This window comes from Thalassophryne amazonica, chromosome 3, assembly GCF_902500255.1.
Source record: "Thalassophryne amazonica chromosome 3, fThaAma1.1, whole genome shotgun sequence".
Taxonomy (NCBI): Eukaryota; Metazoa; Chordata; class Actinopteri; order Batrachoidiformes; family Batrachoididae; genus Thalassophryne; species Thalassophryne amazonica.
Genome location: NC_047105.1, coordinates 108,407,906 through 108,431,236, shown reverse-complemented (window position 1 = coordinate 108,431,236; position 23,331 = coordinate 108,407,906). Strand labels below are relative to the sequence as shown.

General features: G+C 42.3%; 1 protein-coding gene across 2 annotated transcripts in view; it reads right to left on the bottom strand.

Moving 5' to 3' along the window:
• Positions 1–23,331, bottom strand: part of ndrg3a (ndrg family member 3a) — a 144,810-nt gene that overhangs the window by 56,564 nt on the left and 64,915 nt on the right. The window lies entirely within an intron of this gene.

Genomic DNA, 23,331 nt, shown 5'->3' with positions numbered 1-23,331 from the left:
CCTCCCATTCTACTCTTACAAACCCTAGGAACTACAAGTAAGCCTGCAGTCTGAGAGCGAAGCGCTCTATTGGGGTGATATGGTACTATGAGGTCCCTAAGATAAGATGGGACCTGATTATTCAAAACCTTATAAGTAAGAAGAAGAATTTTAAATTCTATTCTAGAATTAACAGGAAGCCAATGAAGAGAGGTCAATATGGGTGAGATATGCTCTCTCCTTCTAGTCCCCGTTAGTACTCTAGCTGCAGCATTTTGAATTAACTGAAGGCTTTTCAGGGAGCTTTTAGGACAACCTGATAATAATGAATTACAATAGTCCAGCCTAGAGGAAATAAATGCATGAATTAGTTTTTCAGCATCACTCTGAGACAAGACCTTTCTAATTTTAGAGATATTGCGTAAATGCAAAAAAGCAGTCCTACATATTTGTTTAATATGCGCTTTGAATGACATATCCTGATCAAAAATGACTCCAAGATTTCTCACAGTATTACTAGAGGTCAGGGTAATGCCATCCAGAGTAAGGATCTGGTTAGACACCATGTTTCTAAGATTTGTGGGGCCAAGTACAATAACTTCAGTTTTATCTGAGTTTAAAAGCAGGAAATTAGAGGTTATCCATGTCTTTATGTCTGTAAGACAATCCTGCAGTTTAGCTAATTGGTGTGTCCTCTGGCTTCATGGATAGATAAAGCTGGGTATCATCTGCGTAACAATGAAAATTTAAGCAATGCTGTCTAATAATACTGCCTAAGGGAAGCATGTATAAAGTGAATAAAATTGGTCCTAGCACAGAACCTTGTGGAACTCCATAATTAACCTTAGTCTGTGAAGAAGATTCCCCATTTACATGAACAAATTGTAATCTATTAGATAAATATGATTCAAACCACCGCAGCGCAGTGCCTTTAATACCTATGGCATGCTCTAATCTCTATAATAAAATTTTATGGTCAACAGTATCAAAAGCAGCACTGAGGTCTAACAGAACAAGCACAGAGATGAGTCCACTGTCTGAGGCCATAAGATCATTTGTAACCTTCACTAATGCTGTTTCTGTACTATGATGAATTCTAAAACCTGACTGAAACTCTTCAAATAGACCATTCCTCTGCAGATGATCAGTTAGCTGTTTTACAACTACCCTTTCAAGAATTTTTGAGAGAAAAGGAAGGTTGGAGATTGGCCTATAATTAGCTAAGATAGCTGGGTCAAGTGATGGCTTTTTAAGTAATGGTTTAATTACTGTCACCTTAAAAGCCTGTGGTACATAGCCAACTAATAAAGATAGATTGATCATATTTAAGATTGAAGCATTAAATAATGGTAGGGCTTCCTTGAGCAGCCTGGTAGGAATGGGGTCTAATAGACATGTTGATGGTTTGGATGAAGTAACTAATGAAAATAACTCAGACAGAACAATCTGAGAGAAAGAGTCTAACCAAAAACCAGCATCACTGAAAGCAGCCAAAGATAACGATACGTCTTTGGGATGGTTACGAGTATTTTTTTCTCTAATAGTTAAAATTTTATTAGCAAAGAAAGTCATGAAGTCATTACTAGTTAAAGTTAAAGGAATTAGTGAGATGCCATTTCCTCTCCAACTTACGGGTTATCTGCTTTAAGCTGCGAGTTTGTGAGTTATACCACGGAGTCAGGCACTTCTGATTTAAAGCTCTCTTTTTCAGAGGAGCTACAGCATCCAAAGTTGTCTTCAATGAGGATGTAAAACTATTGACGAGATACTCTATCTCACTTACAGAGTTTAGGTAGCTACTCTGCACTGTGTTGGTATATGGCATTAGAGAACATAAAGAAGGAATCATATCCTTAAACCTAGTTACAGCGCTTTCTGAAAGACTTCTAGTGTAATGAAACTTATTCCCCACTGCTGGGTAGTCCATCAGAGTAAATGTAAATGTTATTAAGAAATGATCAGACAAAAGGGAGTTTTCAGGGAATACTGTTAAGTCTTCAATTTCCATACCATGTCAGAACAAGATCTAAGATATGATTAAAGTGGTGGGTGGACTCATTTACATTTTGAACAAAGCCAATTGAGTCTAATAATAGATTAAATGCAGTGTTGAGGCTGTCATTCTCAGCATCTGTGTGGATGTTAAATTTGCCCACTATAATTATCTTATCTGAGCTAAGCACTAAGTCAGACAAAAGGTCTGAAAATTCACAGAGAAACTCACAGTAACGACCAGGAGGATGATAGATAACAAATAAAACTGGTTTTTGGGACTTCCAATTTGGATGAACAAGACTAAGAGTCAAGCTTTCAAATGAATTAAAGCTCTGTCTGGGTTTTTGATTAATTAATAAGCTGGAATGGAAGATTGCTGCTAATGCTCCGCCTCAGCCCGTGCTACGAGCGTTCTGGCAGTTAGTGTGACTCGGGGGTGTTGACTCATTTAAACTAACATATTCATCCTGCTGTAACCAGGTTTCTGTAAGGCAGAATAAATCAATATGTTGATCAATTATTATATCATTTACTAACAGGGACTTAGAAGAGAGAGACCTAATGTTTAATAGACCACATTTAACTGTTTTAGTCTGTGTGTTATGTGTCGGACGCAGCTCGGAGAACCGACCAGCGTTTGAAGGACCCAGTATGAAATAAGCAGAGCACGGTACAAAGGCTAACTGAATTTAATACATAACAGTGATACAAAACATAACAAAAGAAAGTGCGGTCTGGCGTGGTGCGCTCCCAGCAGCGCTAACGGTCCGGAGCCAGAAGCTGTTCGGACCCAAGGACCCCGCCGACACCCCCCAGGTGGCCGCAACAAACCGAGTCTGTGAAAGAAGGAACCATTATGTGAATCCACACTCTACACACAGAGAGAACACTTAAAGGTGTACAAACAGCAAACACTTCCTGGCTTGATTACTAATCAGCTTCCCAACCTGCAGGCATGGAACATCCAGTTCACAAAACTCCACTGCAGTGGAAGCCGATACATGACTAACATACAGCTCAATATAAAAAGGTGTGAGGGACACCACATTTACTGACTGTATAAATGTTAGTCACAAAATCTAACGTACCTCAGGAAGTGTGCTGACGAGCGTGAGACCTCACCCCCTCCTCTTTCACAGACCGTGCATCAAACCCTGGATGTTCTCTGCATCCACTGATGATGAGATGGCTCCCGAGACGACGATCTCACCCGTCTGGTCACAAGGTCGAGTCTCTGGCAAATACACACTGTATACTCCAGTCTTAAATGCCACCATGTTCCAATCCATATAGATGCACCTCAGCTGTGAGTCCTGACGAGCCGCAGGTGATCAGGGTGAGGTCCTGATAACCTCAGCAACACAGCCACTCAGTCCCAAATGCAAGCCACCTGGAAGGAAAAACAAAAGACAGAAACAAAAAGGCAGCCAGGCCCCCCAGCCATACAACAGTACCCCACCCTCACGGGAAGCCTCCCGGCGACCACACAAACCTGGCCCAGGAGAAACACCCCACTCCAGGGACCATGGCTGGAAACCGCATCTGCATTCGTCTTCCAACAGAATGGTTGATGTCCTCTCCTCTGGCTGCATCCTTGCCTTTGTTTCAGTCAGTCACTTAGCACAGGTGTGGCCAGGAGTTCTTAAACCTGTGCGGTCAGCCTTTATCCAACCATGTGCGGTCATTAGTCATAAAACAAAAAAGACAAACACAAACAACCAAACCACCCCCCCCCCTCCCCAGGGGACCGTCCTATCAAACCCCGGGATGAGGAGAAAAGAAAAACCCCAAACTTAAGCTTACAAATAAAAGCGCTAAAACACCCCCCCCAAACGACATGTAGGGACCAACACCCCCCAGAGGACTTCCCGCCAGCTCCAGGAGTAATAACCACAGCCGAGGTCCCTCTGGGATCCAACGTCACCCACGGGGACTCCCAGCGCCTCCCAGAGGACCACTCGTCAACCCCAGGAGACGCCTCCCCTCACGACCAACGGACCCAGCCCCGGCCGTCTATGGCTAGATGGACCCACAGCCCTTTCCCCCCCAGAGGACACCACAGTCAAACCCTGAGGGCGGAAACTGGGGGGAAAACACCCCCCCCCCCCCCCCCCAGGTGCAGAGGTTACCTGGGAAACGCCCAGCATAACCACACTGCACCACTCCAGCAATGCCGACACTACGGCTCACACGGCTGGAGCCAGAGGAGAAGAGAGGGAACAAAAAGAAAATAACCCAAACCCCCCCCTCCCCTCCCGGGTGCAGAGGGTACCTGGGAAACGCCCAGCACAACCTAACTGCACCACTCCAGCAACGCCGACACTACGGCTCACACGGCTGGAGTCAGAGGAGAAGAGAGGGCATAACAAAAAACAAAACAAAAAAAAAGAAAGAAAAAACAACAACCCAAATACCCCCCCCCATGACCCCCCAGGGGATCGTCCCATCAAACCCTGGGAGGTGAAACTGAAAAAAAAAATAAAAAGAAAGACTAACAGACTGACATAAGGTTGCTCGGGTCCTTTTTTTTTTTCTTTTTTTTTGGCAGAACTGCAGGGTCACGACCCCAGACACTAAATAGTGAAAAACAAAAAATAAAATCCCACACAAAAACCAACTCAAAAAACACCCACACAAAATGAACTAACACAAAACAAATAAGTGATTTATACCGTCAAGCTCCAACAAATGGAACACACCTGTTCCAACTTAAGAGCTTGACGGTAATGTGACTCAGTCACCAAAAGAGGGAGCCAAAGTGCTAAAAATGAAAAACCCCCTTTGGTAACTGAGAAAACAAACTCATGCTGCCTTTCTGTGAGCAGCACACAACCAAAAATGTGATTCAACTAAATAACACCGGAGCTGACACAACAGACGCAGTAGCTATCATTACCCGGGGAAACGGGGCTACGACTGTAACACAGGAAGCACCGCGACCCGTGCCACAGAGCTCCGCCGTGCGCGTTCACCCATTACAGACTCACTCCTGCAGCTCCCGTTCAAACCTCTTATCCGGTCGAAGTGCGACGCGAAGCCGTCGCCAGTCACACTCCACCACGACCCACGGATAAGGCACACACAGGAACACGGCTGCAAGAGAGCACGAATCAGTATTCAGTAATGGGTTCTCAAACACGCACCATCCGGGCGGAGAGCACCCGCAACTGATCCGGATAACTTCTGAACGTCTGCTGCCGCCTTCCCGGCGCGTTACCGTCTCTGCTACCGCTGGGTCCGTGATGTTTGGCCAGAGACTACTGTTATGTGTCGGACGCAGCTCGGAGAACCGACCAGCGTTTGAAGGACCCAGTATGAAATAAGCAGAGCACGGTACAAAGGCTAACTGAATTTAATACATAACAGTGATACAAAACATAACAAAAGAAAGTGCGGTCTGGCATGGTGCGCTCCCAGCAGCGCTAACGGTCCGGAGCCAGAAGCTGTTCGGACCCAAGGACCCCGCCGACACCCCCCAGGTGGCCGCAACAAACCGAGTCTGTGAAAGAAGGAACCATTATGTGAGTCCACACTCTACACACAGAGAGAACACTTAAAGGTGTACAAACAGCAAACACTTCCTGGCTTGATTACTAATCAGCTTCCCAACCTGCAGGCATGGAACATCCAGTTCACAAAACTCCACTGCAGTGGAAGCCGATACATGACTAACATACAGCTCAATATAAAAAGGTGTGAGGGACACCACATTTACTGACTGTATAAATGTTAGTCACAAAATCTAACGTACCTCAGGAAGTGTGCTGACGAGCGTGAGACCTCACCCCCTCCTCTTTCACAGACCGTGCATCAAACCCTGGACGTTCTCTGCATCCACTGATGATGAGATGGCTCCCGAGACGACGATCTCACCCGTCTGGTCACAAGGTCGAATCTCTGGCAAATACACACTGTATACTCCAGTCTTAAATGCCACCATGTTCCAATCCATATAGATGCACCTCAGCTGTGAGTCCTGACGAGCCGCAGGTGATCAGGGTGAGGTCCTGATAACCTCAGCAACACAGCCACTCAGTCCCAAATGCAAGCCACCTGGAAGGAAAAACAAAAGACAGAAACAAAAAGGCAGCCAGGCCCCCCAGCCATACAACACTGTGGTGCAGTTGAAGGTGCTATATTATTTTTTCTTTTTGAATTTTTATGCTTAAATAGATTTTTGCTGGTTATTGGTGGTCTGGGAGCAGGCACTGTCTCTACGGGGATGGGGTAATGAGGGGATGGCAGGGGGAGAGAAGCTGCAGAGAGGTGTGTAAGACTACAACTCTGCTTCCTGGTCCCAACCCTGGATAGTCACGGTTTGGAGGATTTAAGAAAATTGGCCAGATTTCTAGAAATGAGAGCTGCTCCATCCAAAGTGGGATGGATGCCGTCTCTCCTAACAAGACCAGGTTTTCCCCAGAAGCTTTGCCAATTATCTATGAAGCCCACCTCATTTTTTTTCACAGTTCACAGTTCCACCCAGAGGTGGTGATATAATTAAAAAACATTTATGTAGAGAAGCATTTTGGATTTACACTTTAAGCACCTTGGAACCTTTTGGTTTGAATGAAGAACTAAAATTCACTTGTTTTCTCTAATAACTGTTTTTTATTCTGGTTTTAGTTATGTTTGTTTTGGGACAGTGCGTCTCTAATTATGAACTGATTACTGATTGAGTGAGTGTTGTGTTTGAAGGATGGTCATGCCCCTTTGGAAGCATTAGGACACCTGTTTCTTATTAGTATTTAAGCTGTACCATCCTAGTCTTTGCAGGACTCTGGGGAAGATGCGATTCTCACGTCGAAACGTTAGTCCCTCTGTATAATTTTGTGTTCAGCACCTTATTAAATTTTTCAGCACTTATTTCTGTGTTGCACCAGTTATTTTTTTCTCTTTTACAAATCAGTCCTATCTGGATGCACCAGATTTGTTTGTGCTATACAGAAGCGCGGTGAACTCTTCTTTTCTGTCTAAATGTGTGTTAGTGAGCACTTCTCCTTTGCCGAGATAAACCATTCCACCTCACAGGTGTGGCATATCAAGATGCTGATTAGACAGCATGATTATTGCACAGGTGTGCCTTTGGGTGGCCACAATAAAAGGCCACTCTAAAATGTGTAGTTTTGCTTTCTTGCTTTCTCGTAACCCACTCAAGTCGGTTACGATGATGAACTGCAGTCAGGCCAAGACTCCGATGATTATGACAACGAGCCTGCAGATGAGCTTCCCTGAGACAGTTTCTGACAGTTTGTACAGAATTTGTTTGGTTCTGCAAACCAATTGTTGCAGCAGCTGTCTGGGCGGCTGGTCTCAGACGATCTTGGAGGTGAACAAGCTGGATGTGGAGGTCCTGGGCTGGTATGGTTACATGTGGTCTGCGGTTGTGAGGCCGGTTGGGTACTGCTAAATTCTCTGAAACACCTTTTGAGACGGCTTATGGAGAAATCACCATTCATTTCATGGGCAATAGCTCTGTGACATTCCATCAGCAGGCCAACTGCACGCTCTCTCAAAACTTGCGACATCTGTGGCATTGTGCTGTGATAAATCTAAACATTTTAGAGTGGGTCGGTATAACCATATACTGGTAGAGTAGGTTGGTATAACCATATACTGAAACGTGTGATGGGTTTTACAAATAAATCTGTATTTGTAAATATGTTATTTTTTTCATTTGTAAAAAAAAGGCAATTTGAAAATGGAAAATTCTGTTTGCCAAGTGATTCACCTCTTATACAAATGTGTGGTAAATGCTGTTCACACTGCCATCTACTGGCCAATAGATGGCAGAGTTCATGGCAGTTATACCGACCAACCAACCACCGGCGTCAGGAAACTAAATTTCCTTTGTTTTTTCCATTTATCTTTGATGTCTTTTTAATAGAATGCAGTGGACCCCAGACCTGGGGTCTAAAGTTGCACCCTACGGCTCTATAGTTATTCTAACCAGAGCTGGCATTGTATCCGAGGGCTCTCTTCAAGATGGTGATCGTTCACTTAACTGCAGACAACGGCACCTCATGTGCGCTTGGGTGACCGGGGATTGTCTCAAGGTATTTCTTCAGATTCTTCATCAGGCCTGTTGCCCCACCACAACTGGGATGTTGCTTTGCGGCATGTGTGTCTAAACACTAAAACCTTCAAAACTAGTGCATTACTTTAAAACTAAAACATATAGGTGATATTTTCACTTTGTAAAATGACAGACATGACGTTAATTTCAATAACTTGTCTGGAATTAGTTTATTTAAAATTACAACCAATAATTAGCGGTTAGTGGATTAGCGGAACTGGGCCCACCACTGGTATTATTCTTAGACACTTAAGGAATTACATTCAATTAGCACACTTTTTGTCTTGTCTGATCAAGTTGACACAAGCCAAGTTATGACATGAATAAATGCCAGATTTCATAAGTGATTTTAATTTTAAAAAATCCTGTTCCTTTTCATGGTTTGTTAGCTGAGACCTTTGCCTATACATATATCCACTTCAAATTAAAGTAGAATAAAAAAAAAAAATTAAAGTCTGAAAACATATTTTGTCTGTTTCTCAGGAATCTGTGAATATGTGACATATTTTAAAAAGTGAGTTACAAGTTATCATATTTTTGACAGTATCAGGTCGCCTGCCTCTTTAAACACCACAGAAGATTTAAAAAGTTTCCAAAAAAAAAAAAAAAAAAAGACATAATTGCTTGTAAATGCTTCTGAATGACTAATTTACATAATTTTGGGCTCATCGGGGAACCTTTAGTTGTATTTTAGTACCAACGTGTAGAGGTTGGAAGAGTAGAATAAATCTGAAGAATAAAGCCAATGGCTTTAAAGCAAAATTTTGCATCTTTATATATCTGATTTCTACAAAAACACCTTCCCAATATTTTAACCCTAACCTTCTCAATATAGTACAACATGCAACTGTGGTACGGAGCAAAGAAGACGTGCAGAAACCATGGAATGGTTTTTGAAACTGACTGCTGCAGTACTTATCGACTGCCTCTAGTGGGAGCTATGGTGACAGCAAAGTTTGAACAAGGACAACTAGATGTGCCCTTCAGCTACAGCAACAGAATATCATCACATCAGCTCCTGGCACTCATTGTGCAGCAGTAAGAACTCCACCAGTCATGGTGAAAGTATTCATGACAGATCATTTGATAATACACTGTACTGCATGCAGACTCCTTTTAATACGAAGATGTGCAACACTGGAGGCCAGCTGCATTAAGTATTTCTGTCACAACTACATTGATTTTACATCACATCTGGATTTTTTTTTTTAATTTGCTAATTTAGTAATTTATTGCATGGCTTATTTTTATAATTATGCTTAAAAAACATGGACTTTGTACAAATGTAGCACAATTACATACATATGTATAGTCAAGTACAATTGTTTGGACAGAGACAAATTTGTTAATAGTTCCTGTATGTCACCACAATGTGGTTGCACTGAACCTATCAAGATATCATTGCAGTGTGGATGTTGAGCTTTAATTCAAAAGATTCAACTACAATATTGATTAAGCCATTAAAGAATTACAGGCCACCCATTTTCAGAGGCCATAAGTAACTGGACAAACTACAAGTACCCATGAACTACTTATCTGTGGCAGTCAGCCATCATCTAATTTGCCTTGTCACAATTTCATAACACAACCAAAATAATACATAATTCTCATAATGGCATGAAAGATCCCTAGCCTTGTGCTTTGGCACAGCATCAGTCAATCAGCTTCCTCCAGTTACTCCCCCTCCCCACTGTACAATAGAATGCACTGCAACAACGGAGCTCCATTCAAAATACCAAAGTGTTTTGAGAACTTTTGAAATAACATTAAAGTGTTGTACAGGTACATCTCCAAAAATGATATCACAACTGCTTCTGTGATTGCAACTGAAAACAAAGCAGTACACCATTTTCTGTGTTAGGTGATGCTGTGTTTGTGTTGCGCAATGGCAGGCTGTCCCCGGAAGTGGTCAAACTTGTAGTGGTTCAAACGAGACTGCGCTGCCCTACTGTATAAAGAAGCTCGTTGAGGGACAAATTAATCCAAAAAAAGCTACCGTTCCTGTGGCAAATTGCATAAAGATGTAATGGAGAGCTTTACAAGATTAACGTCGACGTCATTGCATGGCCACAGAGTTACAGAGTTGTAGAAGCATAAATCAGGATTTTAAGCTACCACTCTGCAGCGGACTTAGAAAAAAGAGTGGCTGGTCCAAATGTAATCTTTAATGTGCATTATGTCCAGCACTTATTTAAGGCAGGCTTTTATTTTTTCAGACATAGTTTTGACCCGGTCATTAAATGAGGCAGGTCCCGATTCAGGATTCCCCGGAGATTGTTCGGTGTCTCCTGACTGTAACCAGTCCGTTACATACATATAATGGATTTTGTCAGTTTTATACGTATGACCAGTGGTGGGCATAGCTAACCAAAAAGTTAGCTTCAATAACCATTAAACCACTAACTGAAAAGTTAACATTTATAACTCTAAACTGATAAACTGCTAAAAAAAGTTAGCGCCCATTACCGCTAACCTTTAGCACTGACCCAGTACTCTATTTGCTACTGATAAGCCAGTTTCGAGTTTAAACTCTGCAGGAGCTGCTGGGATAAATTCAAAGGCAATTGCAAACACAAAACGAACACATAAAAAATAAATAAATAAAACCCTAAACACTGTCATCATCTTTATCAGAAGCAGTAAATTGCAGTATTAGAAGTCACAGTTTATCTCTATATTATATAATTATACTGAGCAGTGCGAGGCAGTAGAGCTGCCGAGCATAGCGAGGATGATGACAGACAAGCGCAAGTGTTGTAGTCCATCCAGCTCAGTTTTCATGACCACAAACCAGAAGTACACTTTCGTCACCATGACCGCAAACACGAAGTACACTTTCGTCACCTCAAACAGGAAGCTCAAAAAGGAAGCACACAAGAAGCATGATGGGAGAGACCGAGGTGCGTGATGGAAGAACATTTTCCTAGAAATGCTGAGAAACAGTGTCACGTCGTCACGCCGGACATCAATGAAAGGCTGGCATAGGAACACACTGAGCAAGCTGCATTACGGCGTAACTGTATAGCTTTGATCAACAAAGTAGTTTGGAAAAATTAATAAGCCAATTTCAAGTTTCTCTGTGCGCATGCATGGCGAGCTAGCTAACACTTCCGGTTCACAGGGGAACACATACAAACTCGCTGCCGACGCCGTTCACACTGGTAAAAAGACAGTGTTTTTGAAGCAACTTAATAGTTTAAAAGAGCTGAAAGAAGTTACACTGTGGACAGAAAACGGTATGTAAACATTTCTAAACTCAGTAGTTGTACCACTTAGGCCCCATTCTATGACAAGCGACTTCCAGTGTTTGCAAATAAAGTAGAAAAATTATTGGGCTATGAACACTATATTAATTTGCCATTCATGTACTAAATAGGCAATGGAATAGTAATGAAACCACCCTCTGGACCTACATTCAGGTTAGTAATATTTTTATCTGAAATATAAAGCCCTGTTAGTAATCTATTCATGTGTCGCATAAATCTTCTCATTGTTGAAATATCCCAGGAACCTGCCCAAAATCTGACTATCTAATGGATCAGCTTCTTAAAAAGTCCTCAGTGGTAATTAGTTATTTATAATCAAATTGGTTAATTATGCATAAACTATATATTGTTGTGACATTGATTACAGATCTTGAAGAAAGAATCAAATTTATATGACATCATATACAGAAATAGTATGAATTGTTAGCAATTTCTTGCTTATTCATAATGGCAGGTACTATAATGAACATTTTACAAACAGAAATACTGTGAAGTGTTACTAATTTGTTGCTTATTTATAATTAGAGGTCCTGTAATGAACATTTCTACATTGTACATAGCAGGTATCTAGTTTCATTGAATTAAATTGTTGTTGCTTTATGATATTGTCATTAAATATCTCTCAGTATATTTATAATTGCAATTTAATACATGTCATACATGTTGTCAGTGTCACATAAGTCTGGAGAAGGAATATCTTTTGTTGTGTAAACATCACTTTTTTAAAATTAAATCAACCCCTGAAGAAAATTATTCAAATATTAGCCAATTAAATCTTACAGTATTTCAATCAAACAGCTTCAATATTTTTCAATAGAGGAAAAACGCTGCTCACTCAAAGGCTTTGCCTTCATTATATTAAACCATTAACCGAGCGACAGATCACCCGTATTGCATTCATAAACACAAAACAAATGCATGAAAAACAGAAATACTGACTTTTGAGCTGCTTACATACTGTTTTTAACCACAGTGTAACTTCTTGTCTTCTTACCAGTGCTTGTGTGCTTTGACCTGTGAACTGGAAGTGTTAGCTAGCTCTCTGCATTCATAAACAGGAGCTAACGTGTATGATTTTAGGGTTTACAAACGTTTTTGGCCGTTAAATTTACTCACTTTACCAGCAAAAACAATGTTAGCGGACTGAAAGTTAGTGGAACAAAATTTAGCAGAAGCAGACTGGTCCACTGATGGTTTTCAAAGTTAGCTGAAAAGCTGTTCTGCAAATGAAAACATTATCTTAGCTAATTAGCTGATTAGCGGAACTGCCCACCATTGCTTATGATTAAAAAACAGATTTTGTCCGTTTTAAACATTATAACAGACAAAATTCGTTGGTCCATCTGAATTCATTATATGGGAGTTTTACTGCATTTTTTTACTGCAATGGCTCTACCAAGTAAAATCAGTAACTAAAGCAGTCAGATAAATGTAGTGGACTGAAATGTACAACACTTGCCTTGAGATGTAGTGAAGTAGAAGTATAAAGTAAACTATAATGCAATGCTAAAATACCCTTTGCTGTATGCGCATAAAAATTGGAAACACGTGACCTTTTGACCTCTAAAAATTGGTCAAGGTTAACCATCTTTGAACGTGTCCAAGATCTGTGTCCCAAGAATGCTCCCTGTGAATTTGACAGTAATAGGACTGTCAAATATGACGACCTGAACCCTGACATTAATAGGACTAGATTTATGCTGAGCACAGACAGATGGATAGACACACAGACTGAAAGACGGACAGACACAAAGCCTTCGCAATACCGGATGGCCATATTTTGGCCTCGGGTAAAAATGGAAATAAATAAAATAGGTCCTCAAATGCGTACTTTTACAGTAGTTAGGGGCCATCGCCTGTGTGCTTGCTCTAGGGGTTGGTAAGGTTAGATCTTACTTGTGTGAAGCGCCTTGAGACAGTTTTGTTGTGATTTGGCGCTATATAAATTAAATAAATTGAACTGAATTAGTTAGTATATGTTACTTCCAATGTTTTTGGCTAAATGCTCAAATGTTTCTACAATAAAGTTGAACAGGGCAATGATGATGTGCCCTTCTTGACAGCTTATTTTTCATTTTGAAAAACAAAAACAGTTCAACACAAGTAACCACTTTTGCTTCACTTCTTTGATGGATGCATTCAATTTTGTGTTTTGCCCATTTGTGAACTGCATTAAACTCCATTTCATTTGTCAGGCATGGGGGTGTGCGTTTATGATTAAAGTAGAAGCACAAGACAAAATGTTTACAAGTTTCTCAAAGTTGTAACCAGGGCTCTGAACCAGAATTTTTTTTTTCCAACTGGTTCGTTCCAAACAGAAGCTTATTATACCATTTCCAATTTTGTGTTCCACCCCAAAATTCACATCCTATGAATTTTGGGGTGGAAGACCCCATGCTTTTTTTTAATGTTCTAACTGGTTCAGGAATTCCTGAACCAGTTATAACATAAAAATGTAATTCTTGAACCAGTTAATAATGCTCCATGTCAGCTGTGGGACACTGAAAATGCTGTATATGCCAGACTTGTATGCAGCGCTGTAACGCTCCCACGAAAATGGAGAAGACAATACAGCGTTCTGTAGCAGGCAGCAGAAGCGGGATACTAAGTAAAATAAAGACAATAAGAGAAAGAGAGTCCGTGTTGATCAACTGAAATAGACTTAACCCCTATTTAAAGCAAAACAGTGTTTTTTTTTGTATTTTTAAAAGACAAGGCGCTCTGAACCTCTGATCGAACCTCTGATTGAAGAGGAACAATGCAGGTTCCGTCCTGGTCGTGGAACAACCAACCAGCACTTCACTCTCACAAGGATCCTGGAGGGTGCCTGGGAGTATGCCCATCCAGTCTACATGTGTTTTGTGGACTTGGTGAAGACGTATGATCGGGTACCCCGGGAGATACTGTGGGAGGTGCTGCGGGAGTACGGAGTGAGGGGGTCCCTTCTCAAGGCCATCCAATCTCTGTACTCACAAAGCGAGAGCTGTGTTCGGGTGCTTGGCAGTAAGTAGGACTCGTTTCCGGTGGGGGTTGGCCTCCGCCAGTGCTGCGCCTTGTCACCAATCCTGCTTGTGATAGTCATGGACAGGATAACGAGGCACAGTCGGGGGGAGAAGGGTTTCCAGTTTGGTGGGCTCAAGGTCTCATCACTGCTTTTTGCAGATGATGTGGTCCTGGTGGCTTCATCAGCCTGTGACCTCCAACACTTATTGGATCAGTTCACAACTTTTTTGATTGATTGATTGATTGATTGACTGACTGATTTACAAATTCCATACAAAACAAACAAAAACATATCTAATACAATTCATGAAATTTCAAGGATAACACAAGAAAGTCAAATGACTTATTTCCACTGTGGTACTTACATGAAGCAAACACAATAGGGAACAAGATAAAATCTAAATAAAAAAAATAAAATAAAATAAAAACACTAAAAACACCTAAGAAGCAAATAAAATAATACACAGTTAAACAAATTGACTAGACTGACTTTCTAGAATACAGTTAAGCATAAATGATTTGACCATTCTCTTAAAACAGTTCAGATTATCACAAATTTGTACATCTGATGGCAGATGATTCCAACTAATAGCACCAATATATTTAAATTTTTTTTTACCAACATTTGTGGTGTAGCTGAGTGTGAAGCAGTTGGGATGAGGATCAGCACCTCTAAATTTGAGGCCAGGGTTCTCAGCAGGCAACCAATAGATTGCCTACTACAGGTAGGGAATGTGGTCTTGCCCCAAGTGAAGGAGTTCAAGTACCTCTGGGTCTTGTTCACGAGTGAGGGACAACGAATCGTGAGATTGGCCAGAGAATCAGCGCAGCAGGGGCGGTATTGCATTCACTCACGCAGGTACAAGAGGCTGAAATGGGCTTCCTCAGGAGGGTGGCTGGTGACTCCCTTAGAGATAGGGTGAGATGCTCAGCCATCCGCAGGGAGCTCGGAGTAGAGCCGCTGCTGCGTCGCATTGAAAGGAGCAAGCTGAGGTGGTTTGGGCATCTGGTAAGGACGCCTCCTGGGCGCTTCCCTAGGGAGGTATTCCAGGCACGTCCATCTGGGAGGAGACCCTGAGGAAGACACAGGACTAGGTGGAGAGATTATATGTCCACACTTGCCTGGGAACACCTTGGGATTCACCAGTCAGAGGTGGTCAATGTGGCCCTGGAAAAGGAGGTCTGGGGTCCCCTGCTGGAGCTGTTGCCCCCGGGACCTGATCTCAGATAAGTGGTTGAAGATGAGTGACTAGTGACAAGCCACTGTGTTGCTGTGAGCCTTACAGACCAAAATAATAGATGGAGCACAAACCAGCAGCTAAAGCTAAAATTCCAATCCTCACATGACCAGTCATTCAGTGCCCACTGTTTAAAATATTAAAACCATTCACACACTGAGTAAAAATAAAGTCTTAATCTGACCTATTACATCATTTCAGTTGGATTCTTCATCACAGTCTGATGATAAGATGTCCTCGTTTTGGAAGACGACATCTAGTAATTAAGAAACACGGCATTTTTAAAGAAGTCTCTCGTCACAGTGCTCCACTCAGGCATCCGGTGTCTCGAAAATAAATTCCATAAAAATTCCAAATTCAAAAAGCATTATAATGCCAATAAACATAGTTGTTGTGGCTGGCGTGCCTGGCTGGCTTTTGTTTGTCTTCTGTTTCTGTCTTTTGGTTTTCCTTCCAGGTGGTGCGCATTTGGGACTGAGTGGCTGAGTTATCAGGACCTCACCCTGATCACCTGCGGCTCGTCAGGACTCACAGCTGTGGTGCATCTACATGGATTGGAACATGGTGGCATTTAAGTCTGGAGTACACAGTGTGTATTTGCCAGAGACTCGACCTTATGACCAGACGGGTGAGATCGTTTATCTCGAGAGCCATCTCATCATCAGTGGATGCAGAGAACGTCCAGGTTTGATGCATGGTCTGTGAAAGAGGAGAGGGTGAGGTCTCACGCTCGTCAGCACACTTCCTGAGGTACGTCAGGTTTTGTGACTAACATTTGTACAGTCAGTAAATGTGGTGTCCCTCACACCTTATTATATTGAGCTGTTATGTTAGTCGTTTTAATCAGCTTCCACTGCAGTGAGTTTGTGAACAGGGTGTTCCATGCCTGCAGGGTGGGAAGCTGATTAGTAATTAAGCCAGGAAGTGTTTGCTGTTTGTACACCTTTGAGCGGTCTCTCTGTGTGTGGAGTGTGGACTCACATGATGATTTCATCATTCACAGACTCGGTTTGTCGCGGCCACCTGGGGGGTGTCGGCGGGGTCCTTGGGTCCGAACTGGTTCTGGCTCCGAACCGTTAGTGCTGCTGGGAGCGCACCGTAATCCACCACGCCAGACCGCGCACTCTTTTGTTATATTTATCACATCACTGTTATGTTTATTAAACTCTGTTATCCTTTGTACCGTGCTCTGCTTATTTCATACTGGGTCCTTCAAACGCTGGTCGGTTCTCCGTTAGTGTTTTTATTTGCAAGCTTAAGTTTGGGTTGTTTTTCTTTTCTCCTCTTCCCGGGGTTTGATGGGACGGTCCTCTGGGGAGGGGGGGGGGGGGGGTGGTTTGGTTGTTTGTGTTTGTCTTTTTTGTTTTATGACTAATCAGATTGTGAACATGGTTGGACAAAGGCTGACCGCACAGGTTTAAGAACTCCTGGCCACACCTGTGCTAATTGACAGACAGAAACAAAGGCGAAGATGCAGCCAGAGGAGAAGACATCAACCGTTCTGTTAAATGAAGATTCTGTTGGAAGATGTATGCAGATACGGTTTCCAGCCATGGTCCCTGGAGGGGGGTGTTTCTCCTGGGCCAGGTTTGTGTGGTCGCCGGGAGGCTTCCCGTGAGGGTGGGGTGCTGTTGTGGCTGGCGTGCCTGGCTGGCTTTTGTTTGTCTTCTGTTTCTGTCTTTTGGTTTTCCTTCCAGGTGATGCGCATTTGGGACTGAGTGGCTGAGTTATCAGGACCTCACCCTGATCACCTGCGGCTCGTCAGGACCAGTGATGCCGGTAACGCGTTACTCTAATCTGACCACTTTTTTTAGTAACGAGTAATCTAACGCGTTAATCTTTCCAAATCAGTAATCAGATTAAAGTTACTTCTCCTTGTCACTGTGCGTTACTATTATTTTTCATTGTGGGTCGATAGCAGCATTAAACTTGGTCTGTAGGCAGGAGGTCGGGGTTCGACTGAACTGCCCACTTTCAGCGAGCTGTGAGCTTTTCATCCGCGGTTTTTTGCAGCTGCTCGACTTGTCGTCTCCTCTTAAGGCACGGTGATCAGCACACCTGCACTGAGCTTTACAAAGACATTTTTATACTTTTTTTCCTCCTTTATTTAGAGCTGAGCCGCTCCATATCGTCTCGTTAAAAACAGCTGATCCTCCGCGACGCGTCAACAACTAACACTATTTTCCACTCAAATGCACCTAAACTCTCTTTCTGAGGACCACATGATGTGAAAACACAATAAAACTTTCTTACCTGTAAATCTGGTCACGTTTTCTGCATAAATAAATGTTATCCATTCTTTGTGCTCAAACGCCAAAGTAGTGGCGAATCCAGATGGAATGGGGGCGTGGGGGAGGGATGTGCCCCCCTCACAACACCCCTAGATTAAAGGTCCAGTTTTGAAGCCTTTTTTTACTACTAATACTAACTACGAATACTACTTAAAATAATAATTTCGACAAGTAAAATATTTAGAGAGAATTTAAATGTTAGAAAAATGCTAGAATGAATTTAATAGTTACATTTATAAACAATGTAGGTTCGAAATTGCAAGTTTTACTGTTACAGTGCTGTCAACAGTTAAATATGAGGTCAAGAAAGAGGAGAGAAAGTTACTTTTTCAAGGAGTAATCAGTAATCAGTAATTGGATTACTTTTTCAAAGTAACTGTGGCAACACTGGTCAGGACTCACAGCTGTGGTGCATCTACATGGATTGGAACATGGTGGCATTTAAGTCTGGAGTACACAGTGTGTATTTGCCAGAGACTCGACCTTGTGACCAGACGGGTGAGATCGTCGTCTCGAGAGCCATCTCATCATCACTGGATGCAGAGAACGTCCAGGTTTGATGCATGGTCTGTGAAAGAGGGTGAGGTCTCACGCTCGTCAGCACACTTCCTGAGGTACGTCAGGTTTTGTGACTAACATTTGTACAGTCAGTAAATGTGGTGTCCCTCACACCTTATTATATTGAGCTGTTATGTTAGTCGTTTTAATCAGCTTCCACTGCAGTGAGTTTGTGAACAGGGTGTTCCATGCCTGCAGGGTGGGAAGCTGATTAGTAATTAAGCCAGGAAGTGTTTGCTGTTTGTACACCTTTGAGCGGTCTCTCTGTGTGTGGAGTGTGGACTCACATGATGATTTCTTCATTCACAGACTCGGTTTGTAGCAGCCACCTGAGGGGTGTCGGCGGGGTCCTTGGGTCCGAACTGGTTCTGGCTCCGGACCGTTAGTGCTGCTGGGAGCGCACCGTAATCCACCACGCCAGACCGCGCACTCTTTTGTTATATTTATCACATCACTGTTATGTTTATTAAACTCTGTTATCCTTTGTACCGTGCTCTGGTTATTTCATACTGGGTCCTTCAAACGCTGGTCGGTTCTCCGGGCTGCGTCCGACACATAACAATAGTGTTTTTAAAGAAGTCACTCGACATTTGTCTGCTCCGGGTGCGTTTCTCGGCATGAAACACAGGACGCGGTGCTTTGTCATGCCAACAACCACCAAAATAAGTGAACGACAGGAAGTAAACATCATGTCACCAGGTCATTGTAAATGCAAACCTTTTAAAGAACGGAAAAAAAAAACCTGTATTAACAGGGTACCATTATTTTAAAATAACGATTCTGTTCCGGAACATTAAAAACAATATAACGTTTCTGGCTTTGTTTTCATTCCTAGAAAAATACCACAGGTTTCTGGTTTTCATTTTCGTTCCACTGGTTCAAAGCCTTGGTTACAACCTCTTCATTATGACTTGAAGTACACCTTTGAAAAACATGTTTTCCTGTGTAGCATGCCCATACCCCCACCCAAGGTCTGAGGTCCAACCACCATAATTTCAAAGTTGTGTCGTAAACACACTTCTGCCACACCCCAGAGGTACCAGGCTGGTAGATGGGAGAGGTATTTGTCTAGATTACAAATATCTGGTTTTGGGTCATAGCTGGTCCTAGCGGAGAATTACACCCCACAAGATTCACAACATTCCAACACTTTTACAGTTGAGCCATTCAAAAGAATGATACAATAAACATGGATCATAGTGAAGTGAAAAATGCCAAGCATCAATGACTCTTGTCTGTTCTTGCCGTACAGATTTGGAACAGGTTTCAAGTATAACCCCAATTCCAATGAAGTAGGGACGTTGTGTAAAATGTCAATAAAAACAGAATACAATAATTTGAAAATCCTCTTCAACCTATATTCAATTAAATACACCACAAAGACAAGATATTTAATGTTCAAACTGATAAACTTTGTTGTTTTTGTGCACATATTTGCTCATTTTGAAATGGATGCTTGCAACACATTTCAAAAAAGCTGGGACGGAGCAACAAAAGACTGGGAAAGCTGATAAATGTTCAAAGAACACCTAACTGGAAACTGAAGAGTGTCATGATTGGGTATAAAAGGAGCATCCCCAAAAGGCTCAGCCGTTCACAAGCAAAGATGGGGTGAGGATCATCACTTTGTGAACAACTGCGTGAAAAAAATTGTCCAACAGTTTAAGAACAATGTTTTCAATGTTCAATTGCAAGGAATCTAGGGATTCCATCATCTACAGTCCATAATATAATCATAAGAGTCAGAGGATCTGGAGAACTTTCTACACGTAAGCGGCAAGGCCGAAGACCAACACTGAATGCCCATGACCTTCAATCCTTCAGGCAGCACTGCATTAAAAACCGACATCGTTGTGGAAAGGATCTTATCACGTGGGCTCAGGAACACTTCAGAAAACCATTCTCTCGCTACATCTACAAGTGCAAGTTAAAACTCTACCATGCAAAGCGGAAGCCATACATCAACAACATCCAGAAACACCGCCACCTTCTCTGGGCCCGAGCTCATTTGAAATGGACAGACACAAAGTGGAAAAGTGTGCTGTGGTCTGATGAGTCCACATTTCAAATTGTTTTTGGAAATCATGGATGTCGTATCCTCCAGACAAAAGATGAAAAAGACCATCCAGATTGTTACCAGCGCAAAGTTCAAAATGCAGCATCTGTGATGGTATGGGGGTGTGTTTGTGCCCATGGTATGGGCAACTTACACATCTGTGATGGCACCATCAATGCTGAAAGGTACATCCAGGTCTTGGAGCAACACATGATGCCATGCAAGCAACGTCTTTTTCAGGGACGTCCCTGCTTATTTCAGCAAGACAATGCCAAGCCGCATTCTGCACGTGTTACAACAGCATGGCTTTGTAGTAAAAGAGTGCGGGTACTAGACTGGCCTGCCTGCAGTCCAGACCTGTCGCCCATTGAAAATGTGTGGCGCATTATGAAGTGCAAAATATGACAACGGAGACCCCGGACTGTTGAACAACTGAAGTTGTACCTCAAGCAAGAATGAGAAAGAATTCCACCTACAAAGCTTCAACAATTAGTGTCCTCAGTTCCCAAACGCTTATTGAGTGTTGTTAGAAGGAAAGGTGATGTAACACAGTGGTAAACATACCAGGCATCCATTTCAAAATGAGCAAATATTTGCTCAAAAACAATAGTTTATCAGTTTGACCATTAACTATCTTGTCTTTGTGGTGTATTCAATTGAATATAGGTTGAATAGGAAATGCAAATCACTGTATTCTATTTTTATTCACATTTTACACAATGTCCCAACTTCATTAGAATTGGGGTTGTAGGTAGGTATCTTTAGTCTCACTTTCAGTGGGTCACCACCTCCATAGCACAGAGATAAAGTGTGACGCATTTATTGCATTGTAATACTGAAGCGCAACTGCTGAATCTGGAGTGAAGCACAAGAAAATGGTAGAAAGAAATGTCAAGTTAAGTACAAGAGAAGCTAAATGTGGCTGCACTTTGGGCTCTTTTGTTGACTGTGCACATGCAGCACTGTATGAATGCCAGCATCAGTGACATTGTGGAAAGCAGCAGAGGCACGAGTACTCTAACATGCTTATGCTCCTTTCTTTTCTGCAGCAGCTATATTTAGCTGGGGGAAAAGTATGACTGCAGGAAAAAAAAGGTAGGATAAAAAGGCTTAACCCTTCACAGCCACATGCAGACAGTGCTTGCCATTGGGAACAGACATGTCGTCATCTGAAAAAACTCATTCTATGAACTACAATGACGAAAGACAAACCCTCAAACACAGATCTGGATCACTGCCTGTTCAGCAACAACACCTTTTCACCAAGTCCAATTATTTTTACATATCCACTGAAAAACATCCAACTATGGCTGAAATTCTTACTGTGGAAAAACAGAGTAAGTCCTCCAGCCAGTATTCTCAAATACTTTGAAATCACTGGATTTCTGTTTTGAGCAATATATGAAGTTGCAGCTCATCACTTATGCACAAAACATATTTTGTAAGAATCTGTTCACCCTCTACATACATGCAGAAAAATCTCCAAGATGGAGAGACAGAGCGATCTGTCCAAGTGCCGTGAAAAACTATATTTTGTGCAAAATAACACAGCTCTATTCAACCATAACATTTATTTAAAAAAGTAATTTCTCCCATGTTATGAGAAACATACAACAAGTCCTTTATGTGACAATGAGTCACGCCTGGTGTACACTGTGAGATTTCAGCATTAAGTTCACTGCAAGCCACAATCTGTGACATGGATAATGGATTTATTTAACTAAGGTAAGACTCCAAATTTGATGTGTGCAGACTGTACGATGTAACACAGAATCCTGGGAAACTCGGAATGAAATGTCATCACGTCACCCTGACAACAAAGATAACGTAAGATGCAGCTTGGATTTGCCAACATATCTGTCACAACAGAGAATTAATCTTACTTACGATAGATTGGACAGACTGGTTGTTGGTGGTGAGTGACTGCTTTTATCAGCTGCTCTGATACATTCTGTGGGTGTGCTGTTTTTATTAAATGAAAAGACTGGGCTGAAGCACTTCTGCCCCGCCCCTATGGACACAGTCTACATTGCGTACTTTGTGCTGCACAGAGGGTGAGTGCTTTTATAGGGCTGTCGACACTGACATCACTGATGATGAGCTCCACTCACTGACCCATGACCTTCATGTGGAGCGTTGCCGTTTCAAGGGATATAAACAACAGTGCAGACAGCATCATAAGTAGTGAAATGGACATGTGATAAAATAGGAATAATGTCAAAATGGCAGTGCAGGCTGGTGGCTGGTACATTCTGGTAACATTTTCTGAAGACGTCTGGCTAAACATTTTTGCAGTTGCTCAGCAGACACACACACAGGGAGAGAGCTCTTGTCTGTGGGACTCTGTGCTTTTAGAGTGGACATGTCCATTTCCTCAGGGTTCTGGGGGATATTTCTGGAGAATGCCTATCCCCACGCTCACCCTTCTGCCACACGCCAGTGGTACCAGGCTGGTAGACGGGAGAGGTATTTGTCTAGATGACAAATATCTGGTTTCAGGTCATAGCTGGTCCTAGTTCGCAGTGTGACTTCATCATAATGCTCATATGACACTGGGCTGCTGCTTTTCCATGCTTCTTGTTAGTACCTCACAATAGCAGCCACGCCTCTGGTGACCAAAGTGGGAACTACCAAAATTCCTGGATGTGTCAACAGCCCTATCAGCTGTTAAGAAACACATTCCACGTGTAATTTTTTTTATTATGAAAAGGCTGGGATGAAGCACTTCTTCTTTGCACCTTGCCTGTGCATTTCTGCAGAGTATAAACACAAATGAGTCATTGTGTGAGTGTGACAACAGCTGTCCATGAACCGGTCACAGAGTTCAACAGCGGACCACTGCTTCAAAGCCACAACCAAAGATACCACCAAT